Below are 20079 nucleotides of genomic sequence, written 5' to 3' on the forward strand. Positions count from 1 at the left end.
AGCATTCATCCCCAACACTTTAAGATTAGTTCAGCACTGTTTAAAAATCTGAAACTTGGGATTGTGATGAAAAAAATACAAGTGGACCATATCACAATAAACCAAACGTACTCGTTTCTCTCTTTCACCTCCCACCGATAACTCTATATACAGAGATGGGGCAGAAAAAGAAATTGTGAAAGACCCAGAGGAATGCCCCAAACAGCCTGACTATTTCTACTAGAGTTGGCGTTTATCTCCTTTTAAAACAATCCATGGATTAGGTGTGTTTCTGAGCTGAAATTTAGGAGATGAGAAAAGATAGGATATTTGGAATGTCATATATAGGGAAGCACTTCTGTCAGACATTATTGAAGCTGGAAAAGAATGAAATTGAAACAAAGAACAGCTGCTACTTTAACTCATTTTAAAAAACATAATGGTCTTTACTTGCTGGCTTGAAATACAGTATTTTCAGAGAAGAGAAAGTGCTAATCTAAGAGGGAGAAACTACAGTGGTTCACTATGTAAAGATATGAAATCAGAAATATTTTAAAGTTTTTTTTTTTTCACTATCTGGTAGGGTAGGTATTTTGTATAAAAATGGTTTTATTTATCAGGTGGTGAATATTTCTCACAAATTGCAATAAAGAGAATAAAATCGGCTTGTCACTAAAGATTTTTTTTTTTTATTGACATCTTTAGCTTGTCTTCATGCCAGTAATTAAATTGCTAATTATGTGTTTCTGTTACCGTGGTCACGCTTTTATTACATAATTGCTTCAAGTTTTGCTCAAATCACTAACAATATTTATTTAACCTTTTTGTACATTAAATAAATTTTAATATATAAAAGCTTTGGAATGAGTTCATTGACTGTTTTGATTAGCAAAAATCAAAGGAATTCTAACCTTTCTTGTAGTTATATGGGTTGGGTCATATTTTCAATGAGATTGCTGATAATTATTAATTCAAGCCATAGCAGTCATTGAAAGACCAATTGAAATAGCACAGAAAAATTACAAAGAAAACTTTTCAACATGCCAGTGTCCATTCTAAACAAATTAAAATGATTTTTCTGGAGGTAATTGGAGATGTAAGATTAACAACTTGATTCTTAATATGCGCCCCATATTTTTCCAAAAGACATTTGATTAACTTGTGGGTAATTCAGTTACCAAGCCTCCCCTCCCCTTTTGAATGTAGGCGTAATTTTTGTCAGTGTTTCAATGTATTCATGATTTTGTTTTCTCATTTGTTTATTTTATGCAAACCATAAGAGACATTTTTCTCAGTGAAGATTGCCTCTTTATTTTATTTTGAAATATTTGTATATTTATTTCATTAAATGAGATAATGCTTTTTCTTATTAACATAATTTCCAGTACATTAAACATATTTCTCCACAGACAGAAGAGAGGAATCAAATTAAATGACAGCTAAATCACTCGCAGCAATTTCAACTGTTAAAAGAAATAAGTGTCTCTGTTTTCTTTGTGATCACAAGATGTGCTGTAAAGGGAAATGAAATACTAAAGATAGAAGGGAAAACATAAAGAAATAATGACTGACTTATTGCAGCAATACCATGGAGAGAAGAAAAATTCACTACAAATAAAAGCTAAAATAATATAGTGGATTTGAAAGTTACAAAACTCATTTCTTATTGATGAGTTCAGTGGAAGCCTAATACTAAGTAAACTGATGAAAAAAAATCAATGCAATAAACTATGAATGATGAAAGTTGAAATAAATACTTTGCGTATGGAGGACCATCATTCTAAATGTCTTTAATTTTTTAATAATTCATGTCTTTATGTTTATATAAAAAAAAGGAGGAATTATTGCTTGGTAGACTCAAAATGCATGTAAAAAGCATCTACTAGAATTCCATATTTAGTAATAAGTCCAAACAGTATCGGTGACCTTATGATTTTTAGTATCATGCCCTGACTTTGACAGAAGTGCATTAGGGGGAGGTGGCCCTGCTTTTAAAGATGGTTTTTACGAATGATGCTGGTGCATTTTTACAGCACAGCAACTCCATCAAGGATAAACTGCTTTCCAAGAATTAATATTTGGACCCTAGAAAGAACAAAACTCTGAATATGTATTATATAAGTATATATGTATGTATGTACATAGTATGCTTATGAATATTCTGGGGGACATCCATGACGCTTTTTGACAGCATTCAGCATTGCCACACACACATGCATATGCATACAAACCTCTGTGTATGTAGGTATTTGTATTTTTTTAATGCTTGCCAGATTGTTAGTGTGTTCGAATCAGAGCATTACCTGGATCTGTGTATTTGCAAGTGGGCTTATGCACTCATTTTCTCTTTTCACACATCATTAAAAATAACTAGTTAATTTAATCAATTCAATCAGAAGGCAGTCAATTCGGTATGGGGAAAAAATCACTTGAGCCACTTTTGCTGAATTGATTTTGACTGAATTAACCTTCTAATACAGTTGATCTTGAAGCCCTCTCTTGGCCAAGTCCTGCCTTGCTCTCCCGGTCCTGTCCCGCGGTCGATGTGAAACCCTAGCCCTTCACTGTCTCTTTCCCTTTGGTCCTTCCCACCCTTTCTTTTTTTTGGGGGGGGGGCTTTTTCTTTTCTCCTTCCCTCCAACATGTTAAGAAGCCTCTTCCATCTGCCCCTTTCTTCCCACTCACTCGCCCCTTTAACCTGCCCCACTGGGGGAAACAACCCCACAACACATTCTAAATCTGGGTTTTCTTTTTCTGAATTGCAGAGATTTGAAACTATTGCTTGGCTGAAAACACCTGGCTGCCAGTCTAGACTGTGACTCTAAAGGTAATAATTGTGATTTTTTCCCTCTTTCTCCCTCTCAGTGTAAGCTTCTGGGCCGCCTCTGGATTGCTTTCTCAGCGCCCAGCTTCGCGGGGCGTGCGTGACCTGCGGGGGCACCGCGTTCCGGGCGGCGTGGGGGCGGGTGGGGGGACCCTGTTAACGTCAGGAACCCTTAGGGTTGCCCGCTTTGGAAATGCTCCCTCTTATCTTTACTTGCGGATGCGCGGGACAGGGCAGAAGTGCAGGCCGCGCAGGGGATTTTGAATTATGCGTGAAGCTGACAGTGCGCCCGAGGGCGAGCGCGCCCGCAAACAGCCCGCTGCCCGGGCAGGGGCGTCCTGGCGCGCGGGGCACCGCGCAGGGACCATGCGGGGCGAGGCCGGGAGCGCGGGGCGAGGCCGGGAGCGCGGGCGGAGGCGCCAGGGTTCCCGCGCTCGGGGCTCGCTCGGGCGCACACGCACGGAGACGAGTTCGGATTGAAATTATCGTCTAAAGCCGATTTGCTTTCAAAGGGATTTCGCCCAGGTGACGGGGCTGCCTGCGGGCGGCCGGTGCGGTTTGCGGGCGGCGGGGCCAGCCCGCCGTGGAGTCGCGTGAAGCAGGGCGGGGGAGGAACCCGTGTGATGCTGTGACGGGGCCCACGGCTCCTTCCAGAGGCGGCATTCTGCACCGCGAGGTCTGGCCACACCCTCAGCAGCGCGCGGGCCTCGGGCGCGGGGTCTGTTCCTGGCCCGCACCCAGGAGGGTGCGGGAGGCGGCTGGTGAGAGGCGCGGTGAGGGGGCTGCTGCGGGTGCCCTTCCCGCCCGCCCGCTGGACTGTTCTCTGAGCTGCGGGGCTCCTCCCGCTCTAGCGGAGTCAGGGACGTCAGCGTTTCTGCTGTGGGGGATACTCACACACACACAGTCACACACACACTCACACAGTCACACGCAGTCACACACGCAGTCACACACACGCAGTCACACACACACACAGTCACACACACAGTCACACAGAGTCACACACACAGTCACACACACGCAGTCACACACACGCAGTCACACGCAGTCACACGCAGTCACACAGTCACACAGAGTCACACACACACACAGTCACACACAGTCACAGTCACACACAGTCAGGCACACAGTCACACACACACAGTCACACACAGTCACAGCCACACAGTCACAGCCACACAGTCACACACAGTCACACACAGTCACAGCCACACAGTGACACACACAGTCACACACACAGCCACACACAGCCACACACATTTACACACACAATCACACACAAACATTTACACACACATTCACACACATTCACACACATTCACACACAGCCACACAGTTACAGTCACGCACACACATTTACACAATCACACATTCTCACACAGGCACACACACTTACATTCACACACACAGTCACAGTCTCACACACAATCACACACATTTACACACGCACAGTCATGCACAGTCACAGTCACACACACATTCACACACATTCACACATTCACACATACAGTCACACACAAACACAAATTCACACACAGTCACAGCCACCCAGTCACACACAATCACACACACATTTACACACACACACAAACACGCACACATTCACACATTTACACACTCACATACGAACACATTCATACATACACTAACACAAACATGCACTTACATTCACACTCAAACACACACATACACACACATACACACAAACACACACCCAACACACACACATTCATACACACACTCAAACACACCAACACTCACACACATTCATACACACACACACACACACACTCACACACACGTGGTTTTGAAACCGATTTCGTCCTCTCCTCCCAGGAGGCGGCGCGCGGTGAGGCCCCTGGGAGCTGCACAGCTGGCCCGCCCTCCCCTCTGCCCGGAGCCGCGCACCGCGCGCGCCTCTCGCCCTGGCCCCGGCCCAGCGCCCCGGCCCTGCGCCCCGGCCCGCGCGGGGAGGCTGGCTGTGCGGGGAGGCTGGCTGTCCGGGCAGGTTAGCCGCGGGCCGGGGGCGCCCTGCCCGAGAGCCCGGCAGGGCGGTTTAAAGGAAGTAACTGGAGGGTGGGGAGCGAGGCCTTCGCCGCCGGCCTGGAGGGTACCTTCCCTGGGGAACCCCTGCCCTGCGGCCCGACCTGGTGCGGCCGACGCGACTCACACGCGGGCACACGCCGCCTAGTAGTAGATGCTGCTTTACATCTGAATTATGCTTATGTCTTTGCATTATCTGCCAGTTTGCGTTTGCGTCCAGAGAAAAGAAAGAAAGAGGCAGCTCGCTCGGGAAGGGTTGAGGTCCTGAGGACCCAGAGAAGGCGAGGAAAGGCTCTTCCGAGCAGGCCTGAGGCTGCCGACTCCCCGGCTGAGCCCGGCCTCCCGCAGCTCGGGGGCGGGGCGGGCTGTGGTGGCCAGAGCCTTGCAGCTCAGGTGGTGGTTGACTGATGGCAGAAGAGGAGACATTGCTGGGATGAGGTAATGCCAGTGGGTAAACCACAAGGAGCAGAAATTAGTTGATTTCTTGCTACATGTCCTGCTCAGCCAATAAATAATCTAAACATAAGGAGAAGCTTTCCTGTTAGAGCTCATGCTGTCCCTCCCGTTGACTCATGTCTCTATATTCAGATGTATTCTTAGCTAATCAGCGCACCTATCGGCTGTGGGAAAGGCAGGCCAATCACAGTAAGGACAGTGTAGGAGATGTTAATAGGAGAGAGAGAGAGAATACCTGCGAATCTTCGTTATGAAAATTGGGATATTTAGTTATTTTCCCCAGGCCTAAGATTATTTTTGTGTCCTTAAGACTCCCACTTTAATCATGTATTTAAAACAACAATAGAACCTCTTGCAGTTACTAGTGGCCTATACAGAAGCTTATTATGGGCTAAATGCTTATGTTCTGTCCAAATCCATACGCTGAAGCCCTAACCCCTCAAAGTGACGGTATTAGGAGGCGGGGCCTTTGGGAAGTAATTCCCTTTAGATTTGATTGAGACTCAAATGATAGGATTAGTGCCATTATAACAGGAGGAAGAGAGAGGAGCACCACTGAGGAAAGGCCATGTGAGGACGCAGCTGGCAGGTGGCTCTCTACAAGTCAGGAAATGGGTCCTCACCAGATGCAGAATCCATCTGCACCTTGGTCTTGGATTTCCCAGCCTCCAGTACTGTGAAAAACAAATTTCTGTTCATTAAGCCACCCAGTCTATGATATTTTGTTATGGCAGCCCTAGCTGACTTCAAGATAGTGCTCGATAAATATTTTTTATCTAATAATTATAATACCCATAGATACTTATATAATGCCCACTGTATACTAGTGCTGGACAAAATGTAATACTTTCCTGAATTGTCTCTATTACAGACTTATTTCCTGCTTTTAGAGGTAGAGCTAGGAGCAGGTTCCTTAAAAAAAAAATTTAAGTGGGTTTTGATACAGAGTTGGTCGGACTCACAATGCATGGACAAAGCCCAAAAAGGACTTAATGTCACTTCCTGTCCTCCAAAGACCCAGAGATCCTTAGTCAAAATATAGAGTAATGAGCCAGAAGTACAGTGTGAAAGAGGGGCTGGGGTTTTCTGAGAGTCCGAGGGTCCCTAGGAACCCAGCTTTTTTATCCCCTGGCCAATCTCAGCTTGTGCAGTTGAGGGGCACTGACCAGGGCTTTGTCCTCTGGTCTCTCAGAGGGAAGGGCCACCAGGCTTTCCCTTTGTCTACTGGAGACAGTGACTCTGAGTGTAGGAGTCCCAGACACCTCAGGGGCCACTGGAAAGTCAGAGCTGGGCTGCCAGACAGAAGTTGCCCACACATCTTTTAAAAATGTGTCGCTAAGTGCCAAACTCATTCTTTGATTAAGCTAAGTGTTGCCAGCAACACTCAGAATGCTGTGCTGTAATCAACTTGCATCAGCCCGCACTTTGCTCTTAAGGCCCTCAGGCTCAACTACTGTAGAAATAGTCTGGTGACCAAGGAAATAAATGTATCTAACGTTTTAAAGTGGCATTTGCTTAAGGGACCCTGGGCTCCATAAAGGAGGTTGTTTCATGAAAATCTAAATCAAGACACAGCCCTTCCTTTTGAGAGAAATTTGGGAAATAGGGGAATACTTTGAACTGCATACAAAAGCAAGGTGTTTGAGCTAAGTAATAATGCAGATGACACTGTTAATGTTTATTGGACATTTTCTCTGTAGGAGACACTACACGAAGCTCTATATAGTTCTTATTTCATTTAATCTCTCTGTAATCCCGTGAGATGGGTGTGTTATCTCAAGTTTACAGATGAACAGAGCAGTTAAAAGGATTGCTGGGATTCAAACCCAGGCGTTTGGGCTCCATTGCACTCTATGACAGTGGTTGCTGTATTTGGATGGTAATAAGAATCATTTGGAGGAGTTTTAAAAAATAGATATTTTCATATTGTACATAAAAATAAATTCCACAAGTATTAAAAATCTGAACTTTAAAAACCATAAAACTAACACGAGATGTGATTTTTAAAAATAAATTTTAGTTGACAAAGATCGTTCTAAGGAACAGACCAAAAAATGTCTATATATTTGCATTATACAAAGTTGAAAGTCAAGTAGAGAGAGCTTTTAGAAATCAGAGAAAAAGGTAAATCACACAATACAAGCAGTTCCTAGAAGACATGAAAATGCCTTATAAACATAAAATGAAGCTGAGGATGAAAATTAAAAATAAGATTTTAAAAATACATTAGATTGGTAACATTTTAAATTATGAAAAATATTTAACATCAATGGCTTGTGGAGAAATGGGCCTTCTTCCACTTTATGTAGGTGAGAGTGGAAAATTATATAGCCTTTGGAAGGACAATTTTTCAGTATCTATTAAATTTTTAAGTTCATATATCATTGATACAGAAATTCCATTTCTAGGAATCTATACTGTAAAAAACCACTTACATGTAAATGGTATATAGTATAAGGATGTCCATAGAAACATTTTTTTTTGTTTTGTAAAACTAATTAGTTAGGGACAATAGTAAAACTAAGGAAAGGCTAAAATATTTATGATTATTTATGCCATGGAATACTAGATAGCCATTAGAAATAATAAGAAATGTAGATAGTTTTAGATAGATCTGGATATAAATCAGAATAGCATGAAGTGAAAATGTCAACTCACAGAACAGTATGTGAAGTCCAATTTGGGTTATGTAAAACACATACACAAATACATTAAAAGCAAATACATGAAGGGTGACAGACTCCACATGGTGATGTATGTAGGAAGATCGTGAACTCACCTCCTCCCACGGACACACTGCGTCTACAGCTACATATGGAGCAATTCCCTCTTTAAAAAATGGCAAGGCTGGCTGAGTGAGGACTACACAGTGAGCCAATGAGGAGAAAACTTCATTGAAGCAGGTTGAAGTGGTTGGGACACAATCCTGCCCATACCCCCCCTCCCCCCGGTAGTAAAACTGTGAAGACTATAGAGACATCTGTATAGAGGGGCTAGCAAAAGCATTCTTTCGTGTTCTTGCTTGCGTTATTACATAGTGTGTTGATTTTTAGCCATAAGCATGTATTTCTTTTTCATTTAAATTTTTATAAACTGACTCTCCCCATCATAGTTATTGAAAATATTATTGACTTGAGAAATTTTACATTCACAGATAAAAAGATATGCATGAATAAAAAGATGGATCATGGACGGAGGCTTTATTGATGATAGGTTTTCTCTCTGCTTTTTCATGGCTTTTTGTTTGTTTGCTTGTTTTGTTTTTTTGCCAAATATTCCATAGGGAGTACCCATTGCTCCACCCAAATTGTACTGAATAAGAATCCCAAAGGTTGGGACCCAGGGATCTGCATTTTATGAAGCTCCCGAGATAAGTCTGGTAATTAGTTGAGTTTGAGAACAACTGGCAAAGGCTACACATCTCCAAAGGATTGAAAGGCAACATGGACCTTAGAATTGGAATGTGCCTAGAGAAGTGACTTATATAAAAGTGATTTACTTTCTTGAAGGTAAATCTAGAGAACATAATTGCACCCTTTACGTTTCATGAAGACTGAGTCAGTACTCCTTTTTGGCTCCCGGGGTCCCAGCCTACTGTGGTGATGCTATTATTTGGTGTGTTTTGCATACCTGCTGACTAGCCTATACTTCACACTGCTATTTATATTAACTGCATATGGTGGCTGCTCTAATTTTAAACTCAACACTTTTTTTTGAGTATGTATTTAATTGTTTACAGAATAACCAGTGGGATGGTATTAGAAAACCCACGGCTGGTTCTTCGCCTCTCCTTGCTTCTGCCTCTTCCTATTTTCTTTTTGTTTGGGATACATCACCTTTTCAGGCTGTTGAGCTCTTGAAAAAGAGACATGATTACATTTCATATCCAGGCGCCTTCTTTTCCTGTATCTATCATTGGAAAGGAAGGGCCAGATGTGCGTGTTTTTAAAGGAACCTTGAATTAATCTACATAACTTTGAACAATCATGTCTGCCTGCCATCATGTCTTTCTGACATGCCAGTATGCACACCAAATGTTTGTCCACTTAACAATGAGACACTTATTTTTGCATTCCCAGACCTACTGATATTTGCTTAGAATGCATTTCCTCTTTATGAATGTGGGATGGGATCCATTTTCCCTCGTCCGCTCAATAGTTTTATAATGATCCATTCTGCTTTTTGCCCCTATGTATTTCTTATTTTGGAGGTCAAATTATGGGTGAACTGTTATATCCCCCTATGGCTACTAAAGCAATACTCTTTGGAGAAAAACATAAAATATAAATTTGTGGCTTGTCTGTATCTTGAGCTTCTTTTTTTTGCATTTCATATTTTGGAAGCTCAATTAAGCTGGAGTTCCTAACCTTTTGGTCACAACATATACCCCTGGCTAAGTTTGTCTTCCTACAGAATTAGCTACAATAATGAGAATTGTTATAAAGGGGAGAAAAGCTCTTCAATAATTAGGATTCATCTACAACTAGAGCATTTTATTAATTACACATTGTAATCACATGGATAGTCACAAAACCAATCGTGCAAGTCTGTATTTAGAGATTTGTAGACAGAAGACTTAACGTAAACATAGAAATGTTAAACCCACTCAACTGTAACCTGCAAAGAAGATAACAAGAAGGATTCTGTTCTCTGTATGATTTGTGAACAATGCTAAGTAAATATTCATCATTAATATATAATAACTGTTGCTTTTGGCAGTTCACTTTTCATTTAATTTGATAATGTGTCCAGTAAATGAAGTGGTACAGGCTACAGTGTTTTACCAACACAATTGCATATTTTCAATCATTGTTAAATGAAGGCAGCTCAAGGCAAAGCTTTAACCCCCACTAGTTTTGTGTGTGATAAAAAGAGAAGGCGCTATCAATCTTTATTGTCTGTCTCGCTTACTGTAATTGCATTCAATAGTCCACTGATTCTGTTGTCTGTGCTAATGTCAGAAACAGAGGAGAGCCAGATGCTCAGACTTGATCATATGCATCCAGTGGCTACTTTGATAAGTTGGCAGCAAGTCGCTGGGTTTGATGATAAATTGTTAACGCTATAGATTATGAACAGCTGAACACTGCAAGTGTACATGGAGGAAACTTCTTACCTTGTTTTAAATCTGGCATCATGATGCTAGCTAAAGGGCATGTCATGTATTATTCAAATGCATCTTGCACTGGAAATGTGCCAATGACTCATTGTATCCCTATGAATAGTAAAAGCAACAACAACAACAAAAATCCACAGTGATTTGAACATGACATTAATGGTCCCAGGATTATGAAAAGCATTTTGAAATACTGTTTAATAGTTTTGATTATCTAATTCAGCAAGAAGAAAGCTTCTGAGTTGTATTCACGTTTAATTCATATTAAATCGTGCTCTGAGTGGTCATTTCTGTTATATTAGCTCATAATGAGGATGTTTTCTAAAAACAAACTGGTTTTTCATGGTTAAAACCCATGGCAGTTTGCTTGTGAAGGAACATAAATTGGAGCCGGGGGGCAAGAAATATGTTGAAATTTTGGCCAAGATTTTGTCTCACATAGATGCTGCCTCTGCTGAGACGCATGTGATATAGGCCATGTGTACAGAGTATACAATAAGCCTTACTTCTGTTGAGCTCATGTGACAGTTGTAAAAGTTCAGGTTGTGGTTCTTAAGTCATTGGACAACTAGGAAAGTTGTTCAGAAAGGCTGAGATGACCATGAACTGTGTAACAGTCTCATGCTAGAGAATGCTGAGCTGTTGACCACATTTTAAATGGGAAAATTCTAAATGCAACCAGATGAAGAATATATTGTTTTTAATCATTAGAGGAATTGCTCTTGAAGTCTCTGATCATTATATGGTGTAGTTTCCCTAAAATAAACACATGTAGGAAGAAATGCTGTTGGATTTAAGGATCGGGACAAAAAAAGTCTCTCATCTAACTCATAATCCTTTATTAGATAACGGAAATTTTGTTATACACAGTGTATTCCTTTTTGCTTGTGCTGCCAGGAAACTCAAAAATTCAATCTTAGTAAATTTTTTTAAATGAGTTTTCAGCTATGATTATTTTTTTAAATTTCCCCTTCATTCTTTTCTTGTCACTTTAGCTTGTTTTTCTCATCTCTCTCTTCTTGGCAAGATGGGTATATAAGGTAAATGAATAGCAGAGAAAATTAAGGGGTGGGGGACCACAAACTTTACCAAGGAGTTTTAAGGGTAGAGTCCTGAGGTATATCACTGTGTCACCAAAACACAAGGACCAAAAAGTCTCTAGAAATGACCAGTGTGGGATTCTTGCTGACACTGGGAAAGTCACGTAAACCTCTCTTAGCATCAGTTCCTCATCTTAAAAAAGAAGTGACATTATAAAAGCATTTAATTTATCAGATTCTGGTGAGGATTGCATTAATTAATGTCGTGTCTATGTAAAAATGTCCAAATTTATAGAGAATTTTTATAAGAGTTTGTTTGAGCCAAAACTGACAACAAAGCCATAAAGCATGATCTCAGATGCTCCAGAGAATTATGGCTTTACAGTTTTTTTAATACATTTGGAACTAAGGAGGGAACTTAAGGAAGATTACATGAAGATAGGAGAAAGCAAAGTGGAGATTGCGTTAGAGGATAGTTAACAAGATTATGTGCTCTCTTGAGGGTGGTAATGCTTCTTAGGGGTCTGCAAAAGAGGATTATTTTGGCTTTTCAAAGGACCTAGATGCTCAAGAACAATGGACATTAACTTGCTTAAGGCAAAAATAAACGTTTTGCTAAAGAAATTATATGCCTGGGGCGTGACTACTCACCATGACCTGGCCAGTTAGGAATTCATGACTAGCTCACCCTGTGAGGAGCCTTTTGGTTAGATTTATTACAGCACCCCTTTTTTTATCTAGTAAGCATTTAATGTTAGTAGCTATGATGATGATAATTTGCATGTGAACACTACATGGTAAAGACAGCACAGTATGACCCAGATGTTAGAGTTTACTTCTGATAGCATCTGAAATTGAGCTCAAATCTTAAACTAATCTCATCCAAGATTTGGTGTATATGTTAAATTCTGTTTTAAGCAAGTTGATATGTAAGAATCGTGGTTTGCTCATTTTATTATTTAAGAGATGCATTCTTCATTTTATAAAAGATGTTTAACTTTCTAAAACTATTTTCATTTTCTTTGAGTTATCAGGCTCTTAAATGTATACAGGATTTGCAAGAGCATGTTACTGGTCTAGAAAGTGAGATAGGGCTTCACTCCTGAGCCCTCCCCCTGAATCTCTAGTGCTAGAGCTGATCTTTCTCTTGCCCTCTTAGTTTCCTCTGGCCTCGGGCCGCTCCTCTCCTGGCGTCTCCATCAGTCCCTGTATGTTGGAGCGCCCGCCCGTGCCATCTCTACACTGATGGCTGCCAAATTCCCATCTCTCCCGGTACTTAGTTCACTGCTATTTGACATCTCTCCTTAGGTGCGTAACAAGCGTCTAACACCTAGCTTGACTTCCCCCTGGACATCTCATTCCCCAGTCACTCCTATTTCAGTAAATGTTTCCACCATCTCAAGTTGCTCAAGCCGGAAACTTAGTTCTTAGCCGGCCTCCCCCTCTTTGTCCACCCACCGGGGCAGTCCGTTAGGGTCCTGGGGCCCGTCTCTGACGCGTGTGTGATGCCATCTGCTTCTATCCATTTTTTCCTTCCCCGCCTCAGGCCGCTGCACCTAAACCACCCGCCACTCCCGCTTAGCCCACTGCAGTAGCCTCCTGGTCTCTCTGCTTCCCCTTTGCTTTCCTTACAGTCGTGCTCTGTAAAGGGGTATTTTGAAAGCACAAATAAAATGACGGTGCTGACTTCTTCCTAAATCCCTCCAATGGCCTCCCATCATACTTAGGATTAAGGTCAACTTTTGTCCATGACGCCCTACTTTTCCAAAGTCATCTCTTCAGCACCCTCAATCCTGTTCTTCGGGCACATCAATGTTGCTCTTCCCCGGGGCCTTTGCATAGATGTTTTGCCTACTTGTAACACTCACCCTAGAGTTTTACAGGACTGGCTGCCTTATTTCATTCATGCCTCAGCTCAGACACCACCTCACATAGGCTTTCGCACATGCATCTCCCACTGTTGCTTGTCTTTTGTTTTCTTCAAAGCTTATCATTATCTTTCTTCTTTATTGATTACTTTCTTCTTTATTTATTACTTTCATTACTTTCTTCTTTATTTATTTGCCTGTTTTCTGCATTCCACTACTAACATGCAAGCTTCACGGGAACGCAAAGGTTTTTATCTTGTTTGCCGCTAAGCATTGTGCTCAGCACATTGGTTGAGCCTGTGGACTCTGGGATGAGATTCACCAGGTTTGGCTGCCGCCCCTGTCATTGCAGCTCTGTGACTTCACACCAGTCGCGTCCTTCTCTGCGGCTCAGTCTTCCCATGTGAAAGTGGAGACTGTGTCAGCGTCTGCTCACACTGTCTTTGTGGGAAATAAAGGATACCATACATGTGAGATATCTGTGACAGGTCTGGCATGCAATAGTTTTAATCTGCTTTCCTCTTCACTTAGAGTGATACTTCCACATAGTTGATATTTAATAAATATGTGTTGAATAACATATGAAAAGATATAGAACGATATCTTCATGTTTTGTGGATATTTTTTATTATCTATTTTAGCATTAATTTATGAAACGATCTTATAACAAATTTTTTACCTCATTAGGGTATTTAAAATATTTATAATGTTTACCCCAGTGACCTATTATTAACAATTATTTTGTTATTTAAATTGCTAAATTGGATATACTAAATCTTGATACATTAGCTAATATTTGGCAAATTAGCTCACTCATCATAAATGGTAAATTGCTTGGTTATTTTTCTTAAAATTTTGAAGATTGACAACTATTTTCTCTTTATGTAAGCGTGACTTATTATTTGGAGAAAATTATAAAGTATGGTTGAACAAAATGAAAAATAAAAATAATCTGTAATTCCTGAATTTTTATATATATTTTTACTTCCAGGCTTCTCTGTACACTGTCATTTGTATTTTGCTTGATATTAGCTGTCCGTGTTAGCCTGAAACAAAGGCTTGTGGAAGATGGTTTATTTGGGAAGTAATCCCAGGGAGATCACTTGTATTGCTATTGTTAACTGCATTTCTTTTTTGAAATTGATTTTTTTTCAGTGTTTGCTGCATGTATATAGAACCACAATTGATTTTAAAAATTGTATCCTAAGACCTTGTTAAACTTAGTAGCTTTTTTGTAGAATTTTCTATGTATACAATTATATTGTCTGAAAAAAAGGCCATTTTACCTATTCCTTTTCAATTTTATGTCCTTTATTTCTTTCTCTTGTCTTATTGCACTATGTAGGACCTCCAGTAAAATGAAGTTGTGAGAGCAGAAACCTTTGCCTTTGTTCCAGTCTTGGAGGGAAAAAGTTCAATACATACTATTAAATATGATGTCTGTTATGGTTTTTAGCAGTTACCCTCTATCAGACTGAGGTAGTTCCCTTTACTTTCTAGTTTTCTGAGAGGTGTTTTTTTTAAATCATGAATGGATATTACATTTTGTCACCCCCTACCCCATGAATCTTTTGGGAAGATCATATGGCTTTCTCTTATATTCTGTTAATATGATTAATTTCACTGATTATTTTCAAACACAAAACCAGCCTTCCATGTATTAGTTATGATGTATTATACCCTATTGATTATGATGTATCATCTTTTGTATGTATTGTTGGATTCAGTTTGCTAATTTTTGTAGAGAATTTTTGTATGTTTATTCATGAGAAGTCTCAGTCGGAACTCTTTTGTTTTTGTTTTAATTTTCTTGATAATATCCTTACCAGGTTTTGATGTCAAGTTGTGCTGGCTCATAAAGTGAGTGGGAGATGAGTTTTCCTCCCCTATATTGAGAAAGAGTTTGTGTAAGATAGTTATACTTTCTTTTTGAAATATTTGATAGAATTCACCAGTGAAACCAGTGGGGTTTGGAGTTTTCTTTGTGGGAAAGGTTCCATAAAAATTATTGAATTGATATGGGGCTATGCAGATTTTCTGTTTATGTGTCATTTTTGGCAAATTGTGTTTTATAAGAATTATCTATTTCTTCTAAATTTTTGGATATGAGCATCAATTTATACATAATATTTTCTTAATAGTATTTCATTTTCTGTAGTGATATTTTCACTTTCATTTTTAGTATTGGTATTTTGTCTTCTTTTTTTTTTTGGATCAGTTTTGGTCCAAGCTTATTAATTTTATTAATGTTTTAAAAATCAAATTTGTCTTTGTCACTTTTTTCTATTGCTCATTTTCTATTTCATTGATTGCTGATTTTGTCTTCTATTATTTCTTTCTACTTGGGTTTAATTTATTTTTTCCTCTCTGTCTTTTTTTTTTTTGTCTTAAAACAGATCACTGATTTTATACCTTTTCTCTCCCTTTCTAATATAAACATAATACATATATTCCTTTCTAACCATTACCCAAGCTGTATCCCACAACTATTGATTTATTGGTTTGTCATTAGTTTAGTTTGAATATTCCCTAATTAGTGTATTAGAGAATTACTATGTTATTTAATTTTCAAATAACGGGGATTTTTTTAGGTACCTTATTTTTATTAGTTACAGGTTTTAATTCCATTGCCATAAAAATGCTCTGAAAGATTTGGAGGATACTTTTAAATGTATTTTGATTTGTTTATGGTCCACTGTATACATAGAAAGTATCATATTCTGAAGTTGTTGGGTGTACTGCTCTTTAAATGTCCATTAAGTCAACTGTGGAAGTATTCTATATTCTTACTGATTTTTGTCTGCTTGTTACATCAGTTACTGAGATAAGAGTGTCAAAATCTAAAACCAAGACCGTGCATATTTCTCCCTTTATCCCTGTCAGGGTTTGTTTTGGGTATTTTGATGTTCCGTTGTCAGGTACATGTATAGTTTGTCATGTCATAACTTCCTGATAAGTTGCTAAAAAAGCCACATTTTATAAAAAACAAACCTGGAACCACTGGGGAAACCAAAGTAAAAGTAGTCTTGAATTATGTAAACATTTGGATTTGCTGCATTATGCTTTCTGGACCTAAAAATGTGAGCTAGAGGTCCTTATTGCTAAAATTCTCTTGGGATTATGAATCTCTCTACAGTACTTTCATTCTAGAGCGTAGTAAGATTATATTTTGTAACTGCCACGTGTCATAGTTGAAATTCGAATAGTCACATCTATGAAGCACATAGAAAGCGTTTGCATTTTATAAGACTTTGTCCTAGACCCAGAAGGGAAAATAGTGGAGTACCTTTATGTAACATCAGCCTTGATCTAAACATCTGGATTTACTTAGCGATTAGTTTATCATGCTGAAGTATAATTAGAAGGCTAATTTGCTAATCATTTCTCTCAACTGTTGATATAATCGTGGAAACACAGCCTTCCCACTTTGGAAATGTCTTACAGGCTGACTCCTTTTCTGAAAATTAAATCCCTCCTCCAGTGTTCCTGGCCAAGTACTCTGCCAGTCTGGAATTCAGCTCATGTTCTACAGTTGTGTAACCAAGTGAGGTAAGGTCTCCTGTCTCTTGGAGACCAGTTGCGCTTCCTGGAATAATAAATAACCCTCTCCACACCTTCAGTGGGTTCCTTTGTCTCACTTTCTCTGAGTCTTCAAGATCTTGAACCTGTCACTGTCCCCTGCAGCACAGGACAACTGGTACCGAAAGCACAGTGCTTCACTGGTTTTCACACAAGAATACACCAGCTTCAGGCTTTTCATAAGTTTATGCATGTGTGTTCATGTGTGTTGTGAGGACAGGAGTGACAGAGGGGAAGGTGTCACATCGTGCAAACTGAAGGTCTTTTGACCATTTCTTTTCTACTCTCTAATAATAGTCTATTTACTTGAGGTAGAGGCAGGTTTCATTAAGAAAACTTTCGTTCACATTCAATGTCATCCCTGTCTCTTGTTCTGTTCTAATTTTATCAATGACAGTTACTTTCAACAAAGACTGTGCTCACCCTGAAAGAAATTCTGGTGAAATTTTTTTCCTCTCATCACAGATAATAATTATCTTAAAAATATATAATAAATGTCCACCTCTGTATACTGAACAACACTACCAATTTGAAATAAATGGCCTGCTAATTTGAATGTCTTACAAATTTATGGTAAGGATTAGTGATACATTTAAGTTATAAATATGCTGAATGTGAATTGTTACCCAGGGTGGCAGATTTTGCCCAGGTGTAGTCATAGCACGATGCCAGCTTGGTAAAAGAAAATAACTATCTTGCAGGTTAGATAGTGATAAATTACTGGGAAGTAAATACTCCTGTATTATATTCACATAAGTAGAGAATCAGTAGCTGGAAACACGTTGCCAGGTATGTGCCTTTTATTATCTTCCTTAATGGATATATTAGACTAATCTGTAATTAGCACTTTCACCTTCTAAGTGGAAAACCCTCAAAACACTTTCTAACATTAAATGAGTAACTACTGTAAGTCAAACACTGTGCTGCCCATGTGACTCAAAGTGTTCTTAGGGCCTAGCTAGTTGAGCTCAGTGCTTAGAGTGTCGGCCCTTGGACCGAAGGGTTCCGGGTTCGATCCTGGCCAAGGGCACGTACCTGGGTTGCAGGCATAATTCCCTGCCTGGGCCGGGACGCGAGTGTGGGAGGCAACCAATCGATGTATCTCTTCCACATCGATGCTTCTCTCTCTCTCCCTTTCACTCTCTCTGAAAAGCAATGGAGAAAATATTCTTGGGTGAAGATTAAAAAAAAAAAAATTAAAATGTTCCTAGGAAACAAGATCATTTCTAAACTGGCATATTTCCCTCTAAAAAGTCTTTTAACAGAAAGAACAAAGACTAACACCTTACTTAAAGTTTAAATTGGACTAATTTTTGAATTACTGTAAATACATTATTAAATCTTACTATTAAGATGACTATTTTTATTCAGGACTGTAAAGAATGATTAGGACATTTTTCTTTAAACTAAAAAACGACGCTGACTTTTGTTCCGTCTCTTGACAATGCCTTTCTCTCACCTGTCCGTGAATCCATTTCCTTCATCCATCCTTTCCCTCCATTTTTGAATGGTGTTGATAAAAATATCTTTAGATCTTACTTAAAAATGGAATGTGTTTGCCAGGGAAAAGCAATGATAACTGGGAGCAGACTCTACCCAGTTTTACATGTGACTCAGTGTCTATGAGAATTGTGTGGCTGTTTCACTGCTGTGCTTCGACAGCTTTTTCAGTCTTTTTTATCTCAAATATATTGTTCTGGAGCCACATTTTCTCCCAATGCTGGCAAAAAAAAAAAAAAAGAGAGAGAAATCTGGGGCTACTGCCATGCCTGTGATAATTAGGTTTCGATAGTGAAATAGGTGAGGTATTAAGAAAATGTGAATTGATAAGAAAGCTATACATTTAAAAGAGAAAAGAAATACTGGGAAGGATGATCTTTTGGGTGCTGCAAAAATTACTGATTTCTCTTGGGTTCAATTTATCCTTGCGTGCCTCGTCGCGACAGCTGTGATGGCCTGGTGCTGGAGATTTTTTTACTCTATTTGGATGTTTTCCTCAGTGACTTGCACCAATATTTTCCATAGAGATAGGGACCTTTATAAACACTGTATGTGTTCACATATGTATTCTTGTTCATGTTTTTGATGGAAAACAATCCTATCATAAAATACTTATCCACTCTTCTAAATCAGTATGAATGTATTTATAACCATGGGAATTATTTAATGTTGTTTGATAATCTCTTGTTTTGTTTATGCTGAAGAAAATCATTAACTAAGAAGCAGAGAAAACAAAAAAGTGGTTTGTTAAATTCATATTACCTACTGTTCTTTCTTTTTTCCTGTATTTTCTTCAAATTAATCAATTAAAATGCACAGATGTTCAATTAAAACTATAAAAATTTTCCATGGTTACAGCTGTTTTGAAACTACATTGTTGAAAATTTAACATATCTAGTAATGATTCCCTCTCAGGAGAAATTAAATTAATGACTCTTTGCTAGATTATTTTCCATTTGATAAATTAAACAAAATTAGAAAAAAAACCCCGAGACTTACAATGCCTGCTACATTTATTAATTAGCATGATAGACTAGCAGATATTAATATAAAAAGGCAACAAAATGGAAAATGTTTCTTCTTTTTCAAGCGAAATACTTTCAGGACTGCAGTTTATCTTATCAGCAAATGGTTAGATGGTATAAATTATTAAAATTTCACCTGTAAATAGCAGACAAGTGACAAATTTTGTCATCCACATAATAGAGATGGCAGATATGTGATTATGCGGGGCTAATATAACATTTTTCTTCACTTTTTTGTGCACCCCGTGGATGACAGACAATGACCCTTAAATAATAAGTAGAGAAACAGGACCTTTTTTCTCGGCTATGTTGCTTTATCTTGAAAAGAATTCGGTGTTTTTTTCCTCATTTCCAATTTATTGTTTAATTTTTAAAGATATGCTTACTAATTTTTTTTTTCCTACGCCAAAGAACTAGTATATGCTCATTGTATTAGTGTTCTCCAGAGAAACAAGGGATGGGTTCCCAAACCACCACACCCCACTACCCACCCCGTCCCACCGCATCCCAAATTTTGAGGATGCTCAAGTCCCTTATATAAAATGGTGTAATATTTTCATATAACCTGCACACATCTTCCTGTATACTGAAAATAATCCCTAGATTACTTATAATGCCTAACACAATGTAAATAGTTGTGATACTGTAT

At 39.2% G+C, this 20079-nt stretch overlaps 1 long non-coding RNA gene across 6 annotated transcripts in view; it reads left to right on the forward strand.

Moving 5' to 3' along the window:
• The window catches only part of LOC308566451, a 527240-nt gene that overhangs the window by 202481 nt on the left and 304680 nt on the right, over positions 1 to 20079 (forward strand). For all 6 annotated transcript variants that reach the window (XR_014000156.1, XR_014000157.1, XR_014000158.1 and 3 more), the window contains exon 2: positions 2745 to 2806. This is a non-coding gene — a long non-coding RNA (uncharacterized lncRNA). The remainder of the gene's footprint in view (positions 1 to 2744; positions 2807 to 20079) is intronic.

Source organism: Miniopterus schreibersii (genome assembly GCF_964146895.1).
Source record: "Miniopterus schreibersii genome assembly, chromosome: 13".
Taxonomy (NCBI): Eukaryota; Metazoa; Chordata; class Mammalia; order Chiroptera; family Miniopteridae; genus Miniopterus; species Miniopterus schreibersii.